Genomic DNA, 14,587 nt, shown 5'->3' on the forward strand with positions numbered 1-14,587 from the left:
GAGACCCCACTGACTCGGCTCTAGGGGCGTGTGGTGGCAAATCCAAAAAAACCCCCCCGGCTCCACAGCCAGAGGATGCCGCGGAGCCTGCACCAGGTCGCCCTGTGCTGCCACAGAACCCCTCACCCCCCGAGGACGCCACGCCAGCAGAGCAACTGGCAGGGGTGTTGGGGCAGCGGGACGGCGCACAGCCCGCCCTGCCTTTGGGCTCCGCAGCAGCCGCTGTGTTTGCAGCACCGCGGTTTAGTGGGCTCATGTCTTGGGCCCCCATGGCGGCTCCTAGCCTGTCTGCGCAGGTGCCTGCCGCGCCGAGAATGCCCGGGTGGTGGGGACACAGCCACGGGTGAGGACACAATGGGACGGGGCCAGTGACATGTGGAGACATCGCCATGGCCGGTGCAGCCCCACCATGTTTCCATCCATGTCATATCCCCCATGTCCCCACCCCTCAGTTCAATGTCTTTATTTTTACCCCAGTTTCAAGTGTATTGAAGGGATGAAGAGAAATGAAAAGAAAACCAAAAGAAAAGGATTTCCGTGTCTGTGCCGGCTGAGGATTCTCATGCTGGGGTTGGAGTGAAGAAGCTTCTTCTGGGGCGTTTCCACCCCACTGTCTCCAGAATCTTGGTCTTTGCCCCAGTCCATCACCATTTGGTTGTGGAAGATGCCCTTGGGCCGGAGAAAATTGGAATTGTGGAATCAGTGAGGTTGGAAAAGACCTCAAGGACTGTCCAGTATTCCTGGATGTAATCAGAAGAGAAGATTGCATGGAAAAGATTTTTGGGAGTCAATATTCAACAAATCCACCCTCTCCAATGAATTCCTGATGTCAGTCTGTGTCCCAATGGCTGTTCCTCCCCCATGGGGAACCAGGTAGATGTGGAGACCCCAGCCAGGTGTCTTCCCAACATGGATCACCAGGACTATTGCGATATTCCGCAGTGATAGGGAGGAGAAGAGAGATCCAACAGGCAGGAATTGTGCAGCACGATTGATTTATTTAATGGACATGGATTGTCAGGGCTCTCAGAGCTCCCAGCACACCAGGGACCCACCGCACCAGAGCCCTTGAGAACATTCAGGGCGCGTCTGGATTGAGACGAGGCCGCTCCTGATGGACACAGGGGCCTCTCGATCCACTCCAAATCTGAGACCTAAGGGGGGAAATTGTCAAGAAGTTCTTTGATTATTCAGGCAATAAGTGGGAAAGATGAGCAGATGTGTTTTATTCAACCACTATCAGTAGATGTGGGGGATGGGTTTGAAACGCATCAATTTCTGTTTGTTCCTAATTGTGATTGTAATTTACTGGGAAGGCATTTGGTGGCTGAAGTGGGAATGCAAATTCCTATTGTAAAAGGAGACACAGAGGCTAATGCTGCTGTACCTTGGTGTCAAATGCCTGGGAAGGCCTCTGCTGAAGTGAACCCAGAAGTGTGGGCAGCCCCAGGGAAATAGGGAAAATCAGACATGGAGCCTCTCCAAATTCCTCTGAAGCATCCAGGACAAGTGGTGTCTAAAAGCAATACCCTGTTCCAAGGGAGGCAAGGAAGGGGTTACAGCCTCTTACTGAGGCCCTGCTAAAGGCAGCGCTTCTGGAGCCAGGCATCTCTCCCTACAACACTCTTCTCCTGCCAGCCAAGAAACCCCACCATGGACACCAGAAGGAAAGCACAAGTTTCAAGGCTTCAAAAGCAGATTAACTGAGCCTCCTGCCCTGGCCCTCCCAGACAATCGACTCAGACAGGGGAACTCATTTTACAGGAAAGACCCTTCAGGGCGTTCTGGCTGCTTTAGGAACACAGTGGCACCTCCAAACGCCCTGGCATGCCCAGAGTTCGGGTCGGGTAGAAAGAATGAATGGGGAAAGAAAGAAACATCTTCTGAAGCTGCAGAGAGAAACCAAGATGCCACGGGTACGACTGCTGCCATTGGCTTTGGCAAGAGTAAGAGCCAGACCCAGGGCAGATATTCAATTATCTCCCCTGGAACTGATGTTTGCAATTCCTCACCCTGCTCATTCTCGACCTAGTGGGGGATGGAGATCGGGGATGTTTGTTTCAAGCAGTCTGTGGCCAGAATCCTGTCTCTTGTGAAATCTCTTCCACAGGAAGCTCAGCTGGCACAGACCCTACCTTGGGACTTTAAGGGATGTTACACCACTCAAGGGAGATGAGCTTAACATCTCAACAGACTGGGAAGAGCCCAAAAGATACCCAAAAGATAACGACCATCAACAAAACATCAACGCCCATCAGCAAACATCAAGGAACAGCTACCCCAGACACTGCCCCCGGCACAGCTGGAGACTCCTGCTCTGGAAAAGGCTGAGAAGGAAATCAAGGAGTGTGCACCTAATTAACATCAGAGGCCAAGCAATCCGGGGCCAATAGGAAACCAAATACTAAGAACTACCCAACTTGGAACCAATGGACATTAAACCTACGGATTTCTATGGGTTTAGACTGCATGAAGTTGAGGAAAACTCGAGTAAAACTCGTGTGCCATGGAATGATTTTCTCTGCACACCCGGGCTATGTGCGCATGAAATGATTTCTGTTGCACATCCTGGCCAGAATAAAGTAATGCCTTGATTCTCTAACACTAAAAAGGTCCTTGGAGAGTTTTTGTTTTTCCTGCAGTTTAAGTGATAAGATTACACCATTAGAATGTTTCTTCTTAATAATCCTACTTTGATATTGTCAGTTGGGTTTCGGCCAAAGGTGTGAGAGTCAATTTTTAGTCCGAGGAGAAGAAGTAGAAAAAAATCTTTATTACTCTGGGGTTTTTTTGTGTATGTGTGTGCGTGGCTGTTAGTGATGGCAGAATTTTGGAATGGGTTTTTCGATGTTCACATTTAGGTTCCATTTTGCAAAACCAGAAGAGCTTTAAAGGAGACCCTTTAACTCATAAACAGTTAGTAAAATATTAAAAGAAAGAAATGCGAAAAAAAAAAGCAGCTGGGGAAGGGGGGGCACTTGTGAGTCACCTGATGGCTGCCCTGGAGGAGAAGCTTCCTTCCAGGCAGCCAGCAGAGGAGCTTTAGAAATTCAAATTAACTCTGCTGCGGGAAGTGTGCACAATGTCCCAGGCTCTCCTTGCCTGCCACAGGAATTGGGCTGATTCCCTCTGCCCCTCACCCCAAGCTCTGCCTCCCTGCACTGACGGAATTTGCATCGCTAAAGGCAGAGCCCACACTGAGCATCTCTGACTCTGCAACAGAAATCCCTGAAGCTGCAAAGGAAAACAGCAAACGGAGAATGTTGGGAGAACTTCACTCACAAAAGCGGGGGGGAATCATCCCTCTCCCCACTCCAACATCTGCTGGCACTCTCTGTGTTATACAGGGTGGGTTTGACCATTGGGCTGCTTTTGCTGACACAAGGTCAGCGAAATCACTTGGGAATCCAAGGATGTGATGATTTAATCAGAGAAAAGCGGTCAATTGATGCATCCCTGGCATATTTGGGAGCGCCCAAAAATGGGGAAAAGATGAACGGCCACCAGAACAAATCCTACAACACCATGGAGCAGCCCCTGGGAACCCGAACAAATTCATACCAGGTGCCAGAGAACCCACTGATCATTTCAATGCATCATTAGATTACAAGCTGTCCTCCAAATCATAACCAAGCACACAGCTCCAGCTCCTGACCTTCTCACCCACCAATCCACTCCCATGAGCAACGCCACAGTTCACCCTGGGATGGCATCAGATTCTCTTTCAGCAGAAGGACCAGCAGGTTGTGGAAAATTAAATGACTCAAAGTGCTCTTGGCAAAGAGATGGCCAAGGAGAAGTGGTGAAACAGAGAACAAAGGAAAGAAGAAAGCAGCTCATGTACTGCTCCAAACGTGGAAAGGATTGGAATGGGACACGTTTTCGTGGTTCCCTGGCAGACCATGGGTTAAACCAATGCTGTTTCTCCTCTCAGGTGCTGCAGCAACTCTCATCTTTTTACCATGCACCACACCTTGCTCAGTGCAGCTCATTCAGCAGGGGATCAAGGGCATGCAGGTGGCAGCCAGGCCTCCTGATCCAGAAACGGCTACAAAAGGACACAGAATGAGGTCACTGAGAATAATCCCCAAACCAAAGAAGGCCCAGGAAGAACAGATTAAGGCAATTATAAAAATTGTAAAGAGAAGTGCTGAGAAAATAAGAAGACAAGGGACTAAAAGGGAAAAAAATGAACGTGTCTTTACAAACAGATGGTGTGAATCCCATTGCAGATAGGGCCAGGGATTTGGAGATAAGCAAGCAATGGGAGAAACCATAAATTTTAGAAAATGTTACTAACTGACACGAACTGCTGCTCAGCCAAGGTCCCGCTAAATTCCTGAAGTTCCAGAAGAAGAACAAAGCCTTCACAGAGCCATGAATATCGGATGTTCTACAAAGTGGGGGTGCACATCAAGGGGCACATGCAGCAGGCGGATCGGGAAGTCTGTACCTTCCAAGGACCTCAGCCACTGCGGAAAGGGACACGGAGATGCGGCCGGGCAAATCGGCATAAAAAGGAGGCTGCGTCCTCCAACACTTGGACAGACCCCACGGGAAATGCCCCGTGGCCTCTCCCTTTGTCCACGAATAAAGTTACTTTTACACGACTCCTCCGGCTCCTCTGGGGACACAAACCTCTGGCCACGGGAACTTTCCCGCACACTGCCGGCCACGGGGCAGCCACCTCTGTCCTACCCACAGCAGCCGGGACGAGCCAGCGCTGCTCCGGCACCGGCTCCTGCCGAGGCAGCAGCGGGAAGGAGACCGCGGGCAGCCGCTCCCGCAGCGCCCTCACGCCAGGGCGAACACGGCGCCCACACGGCACAACGAACCCGCCACAGCCCCCTGCCGCCCCCTCCGCCCGCAGCCAGCCCCGAGCCCCGCCAGAACCGAGCGCGGCTCCCACCTGCGCTGGGGCCGCCTCCGAGCTCCGCCGCCGCCTCACCGGGCTCCGGCCGCCGCCGCCGCTCCCGGGCCCGCACAGACGCTCCGCCAATGGCGCCTCTGCTGCGCCACGGCCGCCCTGCCGGCGGCTCCGGGCCCGGGCTGCTCCCCGCTCCGACCAATCAGCGCGCCAGAACCACGACTGACGGCAGCACCGCCCAATCGGAGCGAGGGGCGGGCTCTGCACACGGCCCAGCCCCGCCCCGCGCTCCCAGTGCCCCCCGGGCTGCGTGAGGGGAAAGCCGCAGCTGAGGAGCAGCCCTGGAACGGGCCCGGCCCGCGCTGGAACCCCCGGAACTGCTCCCGCCCTGAACCGCCCGGATCTCGGTGTGACCGGGAGCTGAAGGCGCTGGGAACTGCGGGTGAGTCCGGCATGGAGCAGAGACCCACCTGCAGCCCCGGCAGGAGCCCGGGCCGGAGCAGGGGATGCCTGAGAGAGGCCCCGAGCCCGTGGGAAGCCCCTGCAGAGCCGTGGAAGTGGCTCCTGGCGGGACTCGTGAGCCCGTGGGGGATCCCCGCTGGAGCAGCCTGCTCCTGAGGGACTGTGTCCCGCGGCAGGGACCCCAGGCTGGAGCAGGACAAGGATTCCTGTTCCCGAGGGGGAGGCAGTGACATGACCTGACTGCGACCCCCATCCCCTGTGCCCCTGGGTGGGGAGGAGGGAGGGAATGGGGGATAAAGGGAAGCTCGGGAAGGAGGCAGAGGTCGGGGGAAGGTGTTACTTTTCGGATACATTTCACTTTCCTTTCTCTTTCTCTGGTTTGTTTGATAATAAATTCAATTCATTTCCCCAAGTCGAGTCTGTTATTTCCATGATTGATCTTTGCCTACTCTTCTGCTGACCCTGCCGCCTTTCCTGGTGTGTTCTGTTCCCTGCCCAGGTTGAGGGGGGCAGTGACAGAGCGGGTTTGGTAGCCCCGGGCACCCAGCCAGGCCCAGCCCAGCCCAATAATCGCTGCAATAATTCACTCCAGCATTAACCAGCACCAGGGCGGGTCCGGCTGCGCTCGCAGGCAGCCGTTTGGGAGAAATGGGACACAGTGAGAGGAGGGACGTGATGCCAGTGGGTGCAATTGCCTTCCTCCGAGCTGGCAGGGAGAGGAGGAGGGAGAAACTGGTGCAAAGTAAACGGGAGAGCGAGAGGGACAAGGCTGGAGCTGCAGAAGGTGGGCCGCCAGGGATTCTGCTTTCCAGCTCTGTGGGGTGAAAGGAAGTGATGTAAAATCCATCAAGGAAAAGAGAGGAGAAAGAGCAGGTGGTGGAAACCGCCGACAGTTTGGATTCGCTTTATCTGTCGGGTCTGCAAACTCCAAGCAGTGACTGATGCCCGACACTGACAGCGCTGCGATGTGTGCTCTGCCGCTCCTCTGGCTGCAGCCCGGCTGGTGAGACCCCCACGAGCAGCTTCCCGGGAGCTGCTTCGCTTTTTGGGGCCATTTGTGGCAATTTTGCAGGTATTTTTTACCTTGGCACTGTTTTTTGGGGATACGAGGGGCCCCGGCACAGGGCCGGCCCCGGCCCTGGCGCCTCTGGGCTGTTTTGAGGCGGGGGGGAACCCGCTGGGGCCGTGCGGGAAAAGCGGGTGCGGGGTTTCTAAAGGGGCGCGGTGGGAGCTCCGCGGGCCAGACCGGATCGGGCCCAGCAGCGCCCCGGGGCCGCCGCCGTGTGGGGCCGAAGCCGCCCCACACCGGGATCGGTGCCTGGGGGCGGATTCGAGTGAAGGGACTCAGCAGGACCGGTGCGGGAGTGTTTACGTAAGGCACCGAGCTTTGTGGCCGGGGAGACACAATTTTGGGAGGTTTTCCTCCCTGTTCGTGCCGTGGTTTGAACACAGCAGGGAGCAGAGCCAGGAAACATCAGCGCCCATTCATGCGGGCGGCTGTGCAGCGACGGCAGAACCGGCTCCCGCATCCCTCACCTGGCTCCCGCATCCCTCACCTGGCTCCCGCATCCCTCACCTGGCTCCCGTGTCTCCCTCCTGGCTCCCACATCCCTCCCGAGCGTCTGTCCCGACCCCCAGGTCAGAGTTTGGTGGCTTCTCTCTGGCATATCCACTGTGAGTCCAAGTCGCAGTTCTCAGGGGTGATAGTGCTGCCTCTGATCGTCCCACAGAGTCCAGGTCTCTCCCTGAGGTCCAGCTGGAACCTGCAGGGTCAGGAATGAGCCCGGGTCACCCCCGGGGGTCCCTCAGGTGACAGCAGGGTGCCCCCCTTGGCCCCCAGCGCTGCCCCTGGCACTCCCCGATCCCGGTCCTGCTGGGAGCCGTTCACCCACGTCCAGCCCATCCCGGCCGCGGGCACCCAGAGCCCGACCCACAAGGAGAGCGCGGGTTTCTGCAGGGTTTCATGTAGGAATTCCTGCCTCGGGGAAGGAGAAGTGGTGACACTCAACAGGCCATGGATGCTCACCCCAAAACAGGCTCTGTCCTCATCCCAGGACTGAGCCCCACCCGCGTTCCCCACGCTCTGCCACAGGCACCCGGAGGTGCTTGGACACGGGGGGAAGGGGGGAGGCTGATCCCGGGATTCTGGGAGCCCCCTCACCCTTCCCGTGCACCACAAGCCCCCCGGTGCAGCCCCGGGTCCATCCCACGTTCCCGACCCCATCATTGCCTTCACCAGCTCATCCCGATCCCGCGGCGACAGCAGCAGCAGCGTGGCCCCCGATCCCCGCAGTCCTCCCGGCTCCTGCCCCAAGCGCTGTATCCAGGGGAGACCCAGTAGCTCTCGGTCCTGCCCAGCGTCCAGCCCTGGGGGCAGATCCGGCATCACTCAGCCCCTGGAAACCGGGATCAGAGCCGGATGAAGCCACTGAGAAATCCCCTCCTCCCCAGCACACCCAGAGAAGCACCAGGGTTTCATTCCCATTTGTTTCATTCCCGTTTGCTCCCCGGGGACGTCCTGAGCTGCGCTTGGGGCTCCGATCTGGGCATGCCACGAGATTTTGGAGAAGCTTTTGGAGCGGAGGCGCCTCGGGGCTGTTACCGTGCGGCTGTGACGGGCAGAGAACTTCCCTGAGCTCCAAGACGAAGTTCTCCCGGGTGCTATTGCCGCCTCCTTCCCTCCCGTTTTTTCCGCTTCCCGGGCTCTCCGGCTGCTGGTGGAGAGCTGCAGGGGAAGGAAGGCTGAGCAGGGAGCAGGACCTGGCTCCCCCAGCACGATGCCCACCGTGATCCACCTGCACGCGGCCCCAGGGTGGATTCTGACATAAAGCGGGAGCTCAGAGCCCTCCCCTCAGCCCTCCCCTCATCCCAGCTCACCCCAAGCTTTGGCCTGAGCAGCTCGTGAGGGGCGAGAACTGACCTCGGGCTCCCAACCCAGAGCAGACCCCAGCCCGTCTCCTTCTGGGGGCCGGGCTCTGCACCCCTGAGCTCCCCCAGCGCCCAGAGGTGCCCCCCCGCCCTCCACTGCAGCTTCACGCTGCTGACAGGATGTGGCCCCTCCGAGGTGTCACCGTATCTCAGGTGACGTCGCAGCGGGAGCCCAGAGACCGCCGGAGCCTCTGCTCCCCCTCCGGCACCCCGAGCTGTGCCCCCCGAGCTGTGCGGCCCAGAGGGGCCCGGCCCCAGGCTGAAGGGCTGCTCAGCACCCCCTGCCCACCACGGGGACAGTCGCAGCAGTTTATTTGGGGGGATTTTCCCCCAGCTCTGCCCCTCTGAGGGGTCTCCCCACGATCCAGCAGACATTGGCGTCTCCCTCCCGCCTGCCCGGGTGGTTTGGGGGTGCTGGGGGTGCCAGCACTGGGCACGGGGCTCGTTTTATCGGGGCTCTGGGTGACCCCGAGCTCGGCCCGGGCCTCTCAAACCCGTCCGGGTGATTGTTCCCCCGCACGAGTCCCCCGACAGCTGTCGGGGCTGTCCCCGTGTCCCCATGGCCGCACTCACACGAGCAGCCCCAGCGCCACCGCGGCCTCTCCGAGCAGGAGATTCCCGGTCCAGCCGGCCCCGAGCGCCACGCGGTGCCACCGAGGACAGCCCGGAGCTGCAGGGGACAGAGGTGACCGGAGATCGCCCAGCCCCGCACCCAGCGGGCCGGAACTCTGCAGATTTGGGCTGTTTTGTCTCCAAAAGCAGCTCAGAGCCCGGCAGTCCCCAGAGTTCAAACGTTGGTGGATTTTCCCAGCCGCAGGAGTCCAATATTTTAATCAGTGGTTGGACTTTGTGATCTTCGAGGTCTTTTCCAACCTAAACAGTTCTGATTCTCCCACTGGATTTTCTCCATAAGGAAACCGAAAATGGAGTCAGCAGGAAAGAGCATGGGGGCACAAGGAGCAGCAGAAAGAAACAAAGCAGGAACCGCCACAAGTGCAGAGAAGATGGACCAGGAGCATCGAGACTCGGATCAGGGTATCTAAAGGCACCAACAGCCCTTCAGCATCCCAGCTCTCCTTCGAGCAGCGGAATTGGGGCAGATTTGGGGCTTTTGCTCTGAGCATGGACCCTTTGGAAGAACCAGCCCCTGGAAATCACGTTTGGTGTGGAGCTCAGTTTTCCCCGTTCAGCCTCTCCACCAGGGATGAGGCTCAAAGGGCCGCACTGGGCGATGTCAGGGCTTAAAATTCATCCTGCAAAGCAGTAGCATGAGGCACAGGATAGGTCTCCAGCCATCCAGTGGTGGCTTCTACCATTGTGAGCACATAGCGCTTGCCTTGGCGGGTTTGAGGCAGTGTGATGTAATCAATCTGCCAGGCCTCCCCATACTTGTATTTGGACCATCGCCCACCATACCACAGGGGCTTCACCCGCTTGGCCTGCTTGATCACAGCACATGTCTCACAATCATGGATCACCTGGGAGATACTGTCCATGGTTAGATCCACCCCTCAACCTCGTGCCCACCTATAGGTGGCATCTCTGCCCTGATGGCCTGAGGCATCATGGGCCCATCGAGCTAGGAACAACTCTCCTTTATGTTGCCAATCCAAGTCTATCTGGGACACTTCTATCTTTGCAGCCTGATCTACCTGCTTGTTGTTGCGATGTTCCTCATTAGCCCTACTCGTGGGGACATGAGCATCTACATGGGGGACTTTCATAACCAGCTTTCTTACTCAGGCAGCGATGTCTTTCCACTCTTCAGCAGCCCAGATTGGTTTTCCCCTACGCTGCCAATTAGCTTTTTCCCACTTTTCCAGCCATCCTCACAGAACATTGGCTACCATCCATGAATCAGTGCAGAGGTAAAGCTTTGGCCACTTCTCTCTTTCAGCAATGTCCAGGGCTAGTTGAACAGCTTTGAGTTCAGCGAGTTGGCTTGATCCACCTTCTCCTTCAGTAGCTTCTGCAACCCGTCGTGTGGGACTCCATATGGCTGCTTTCCACTTTTGTTCCATCCCTATGATTCGACAAGAGCCATCAGTGAAAAGAGCGTAGCGTGTGTCTTCTGATGGCAGCTGGCTGTACGGTGGAGCTTCTTCAGTACATGTCACTTGTTCATCTTCATCACTGAGACCAAAGTTTTCACCTTCAGGCCAATTTGTGATTATTTCCAAAATCCCAGGGCGATTCAGTTTTCCAATACGGGTGCGCTGTGTGATGAAAGCAATCCATTTGCTCCATGTGGCATTGGTGCATGGTGGGTAGAGGGAACCTTTGCTTTGAACATCCACCCCAGCACCGGTAGTCGGGGTGCCAGGAGGAGTTGTGCTTCAGTGCCGATTACCTCAGAGGCAGCTTGGATTCCTTCATAGGCGGCCAAGATTTCCTTCTCTGTTGGGGTGTAGTTGGCTTCAGACCCTCTGTAGCTTCAGCTCCAGAATCCCAGTGGTCGACCTCGAGTCTCACCAGACACTTTCTTCCAGAGGCTCCAGGACAGACCATTGTTCCCGGCTGCAGAGTAGAGCACGTTCTTCACTCTGGTCCTGTCCTGACTGGGCCAAGGGCTACAGCGTGAGCGATTTCCTGCTTGATCTGGGCGAAGGCTTGCTGCTGTTCAGGGCCCCACTAGAAATCGTTCTTCTTGTGGGTAACCAGGTAAAGAGGACTCACGATCTGACTGTACTCAGGAATGTGCATCCTCCAAAAACCTATGGCGCCTAGGAAAGCTTGTGTTTCCTTCTTGTTGGTTGGTGGAGACATTGCTGTGATCTTACTGATGACCTCAGTGGGACTCTGACATCATCCATCTTGCCACTTTACTCCCAGGAACTGGATCTCTCGGGCAGGTCCCTTGACTTTGCTCTTCTTGATGGCAAAGCCGGCTTCCAGAATTTGGATGATTTTCTCTCCTTTCTCAAACACTCCGGCTGCGGTGTTCCCCCACACAATGATGTCATCAATGTACTGCAGATGTTCTGGGGCCTCACCCTCTTCCAGTGCAGCCTGGATCAGTCCATGACAGATGGTGGGACTGTGCTTCCACCCCTGGGGCAGTCGGTTCCAGGTGTACTGCTCACCCCTCCAGGTGAAGGCAAACTGAGGCCTGCACTCTGCTGCCAGAGGAATGGAGAAAAAAGCATTAGCAATGTCAATAGTTGTGGGGTATGCCCAGCCACTGCCCTGGAGGGATGTCTGCTGGGATAAGGAGATTGCCTAAACCTCCCAGCAGGACTCCCTGGAAAGGCAGCTACTCTCAGTCATGGCGAGAAAAAGACAGACCCAGAATCCTCTGGGAGACCCTATGCAGATCCCTTGTAACCCATTGGCCTTTACCCTCTGAGACCCACCCCCTGTATCCCTATAAAAGCTAGACCTCTGCCCCTGCGAGACAGAGCTCTCCTCCCTAGCTCCTCTTTGCGGAAGTACGGACCAATAATAAAGTTACTTCGAGTGGAACCAGCTACATGAGTCTCTCATCTCTCTCTGGTCTGGCCTGGAGGCTGCCCTGCAGAGCTGAGCTGGAATCACGACCTGACAATCACTAAAGAGCTGACAGCTTCTGCACAGGCCCTCCTGCCAGCAGCTGAGGGAAGACACCGAGCCTCAGGAAGGCGATTCCTTTTGGGACCATCTTTCCGGATCAGTCACCTCTTCCTCGGTCAGAGCTACTGACCCCTCACCAGCTGCCATAAATAGTGGCGTACCACTTCACTGCTTTGGACTCCAGCTCGTACTGGAGCTCCAACATGTCCGGCACAGCAGCGCTCAGCGGTGGACTCACTTCATTCAAGGCACGATAGTCCACAGTCAATCTCCATTCCCCGTCAGACTTGCACACAGGCCAGATGGGACTGTTGAAGGGTGAGTGGGTCTTGCTGACCACCCCTTGGCTCTCCAGCTCGCGGATCATCTTGTGGATGGGGATCACAGCATCTCGAGTTGTCCGGTACTGTCAGTGATGCACTGTCGAGGCAGCAATTGGTACTCTTTGTTCTTGCACCTTCAGAAGGCCGACTGCAGACGGGTTCTCTGATAGTCCAGGCAAAGTGTTCAATTGCTTAATGCCCTCTGTCTCTACAGCAGCTATTCCAAAAGCCCATTTGAGTCCCTTTGGGTCTCTGAAATACCCGCTTTGGAGGAAGTCTATGCCCAAAATGCACGGGGCCTCTGGGCCAGTCACAATGAGATGTTTCTTCCACTCAGTTCCAGTCAGGCTCACCTCGGCTTCCACCAAGGTCAAATCTTGTGATCCACCTGTTACACCAGCAATAGAAACAGATTCTACCCTCACATGCTGCGATGGGATTATTGTACACTGCGCACCAGTGTCAACCAAGGCATCATATTTTTGTGGTTCTGATGTACCAGGCCAACGAATCCACAGAGTCCAAAAAACACGGTTTTCCCTGGCCTCTATCTGGCTAGAGGCAGGGCCCCTCTATGCCTGGTTATCCTTCTTTCCTTGGGCCTGCATCTTAGAGGTTCCTTCATGGGAATCAGACATGTCATCCTCTTTTCCATCATTTCCGGCAGTTTGGCTACAGGCAACTGGAGCTACTTCCTTTTTGGTGGAACTTCCTTTCTGAGACTTGCACACCTTCAATTCACGCACTCGTGCTGCCAAAGCAGAAGTGGGTTGTCCTTCCCACCTCCACGTTTTTCCCACTGTCATACAGGAAATCCCACAGCTAACTTTGTGGGAGGTACTTTCTCTCTTGGGAGTGTCTGCGTTTGGTATCAGAATCTCTGATCTGTACTGTCGAGATTTGGAGAAGGCCCTCTTTGATCTCCTTCTTAATCTCCTGGAGACTCTTCTCCATCTTATCCTCCATTTTCTGCACACGTGTTTCCACAGCTGCGATTTTTGCATGTGTTGGGCCATGTACGGAGTCTGCATATACTCGGAGCTTCACTGCCATATCCTGCATGGTCTCAGTTGCACCGTAGTCCAGTTTCATTATTGCTAAAGCAGAAGCGTATTCTTGTGGCCCAAGCCATATGCGTTTTCGCCACATGAATGGATTAACTCTAACCCAGTCTGGACTCCTCAATCCTGGGTCATCTGTGAAGACAATCTCTACCACTCCTAGTTCTCTCAAGCACTGGATCCCTTGTTCTGTGGTCTTCCACTGGGTTTGCTGCATGTAGAGATCATCTCTGCACAGATATCTATCCCTTGTGCCATTCAAAACCCGTCTCCAGAGACTGGCAGAGTCAGCCCCCCTTATCATCGCTTGGTCAATAGCTGGATCGCGTGACAGAGATCCCAAATGCCTCGCTTCAGCACCATCCAGCATCCCATCATCACCTGCAGCATCCCAAATATGGACCATCCAACTTATTATGGCTTCATCAGACCTTCGGGTGTAATCCTTTCTTAGGCTGTTAAGGTCCTTTTTTGAGGTTCCTTCCCCTGCATTATCCTCATCTTTCACTGGGCGATTGGTTTTGGTTGTGTGTTTTTTCCTCGTGACAGGAGCCACTGTCAATGGCTTAGACTCTCCATCTGGTTTGGGCTTGCTGTCTGGTGTGGCTGCAGTCTGAGTGACTGGGGTGTCTACAGGCTTTGCTCATTCATCTTCCTGCCCCTCTACCTGCTGCAGTGTGCCACAGGCATATGCCAAAGCCCAACATATTGCAAAAACCTTTTCTCAGAATTTTCATTGTATTTCTCTTTCAGATATTTCTCCACCTCAGCTGGTTTCTGAATTTGTTCAGACGGGAAATCCCAAACTATCGGGTCAGAGAATTTCTTTAGGGTTTGGCTGATGTCCTCCCATTCCCCACACCACTCAGGATTTTCCACCTCTGGGTCAGGTGTCTCATCAGTCACCCTGGAAATCTGAGCTCTCATTCTAGACAAGCTGCGAACCACATAGAGGAAGCTTACAAGACAAAATACCAGGAAGGTGGTCTCTTTAACATCCAGGGGAAACTGAGCATATCAAAAGATAACCTATCAAATTTAAAGGGAAGGGAAACCCCGTCTCCTCCTCTTCTAACAATCGGGGTGCAATTACTAATAAATTCCCAAAACAGGCTACTGAAGCTAGGACTGGGGTTAAGACAGAGAAACCACATATCATACACACCTCGAACAGCTGCCTGTACCTCTGTCAACTTCTTATAAATCATTATCACTGAGCACAGCAAACTAGAAATCCGAATTCATGCCCCTGCTCTGCAAAAATTCCCTATCAAGGATAAGATCAGACCAAGTTGTGGATAGGAAAATAAGCCTAGGGACCAGAAAGGCACTAGTACCTTAAACAAGCCTATGGACCAGAAATACATGAGTATATCAAGCCAGAGAGACATTATGAA

At 55.1% G+C, this 14,587-nt stretch overlaps 1 long non-coding RNA gene and 1 pseudogene across 1 annotated transcript; one reads left to right on the forward strand and one right to left on the reverse strand.

The window, feature by feature from the left end:
- Positions 1-14,587, forward strand: part of LOC125318825 — a 157,891-nt pseudogene that overhangs the window by 44,757 nt on the left and 98,547 nt on the right.
- Positions 451-4,752, reverse strand: LOC125318832. Its single transcript, XR_007200502.1, has 2 exons — positions 3,656-4,752; positions 451-740 (listed from the first exon to the last, which is right to left on the reverse strand). It is a non-coding gene; the product is annotated as an uncharacterized LOC125318832 (long non-coding RNA).

The sequence above is a fragment of the Corvus hawaiiensis genome, chromosome 31 (assembly GCF_020740725.1).
Source record: "Corvus hawaiiensis isolate bCorHaw1 chromosome 31, bCorHaw1.pri.cur, whole genome shotgun sequence".
In the NCBI taxonomy this organism is placed as follows: Eukaryota; Metazoa; Chordata; class Aves; order Passeriformes; family Corvidae; genus Corvus; species Corvus hawaiiensis.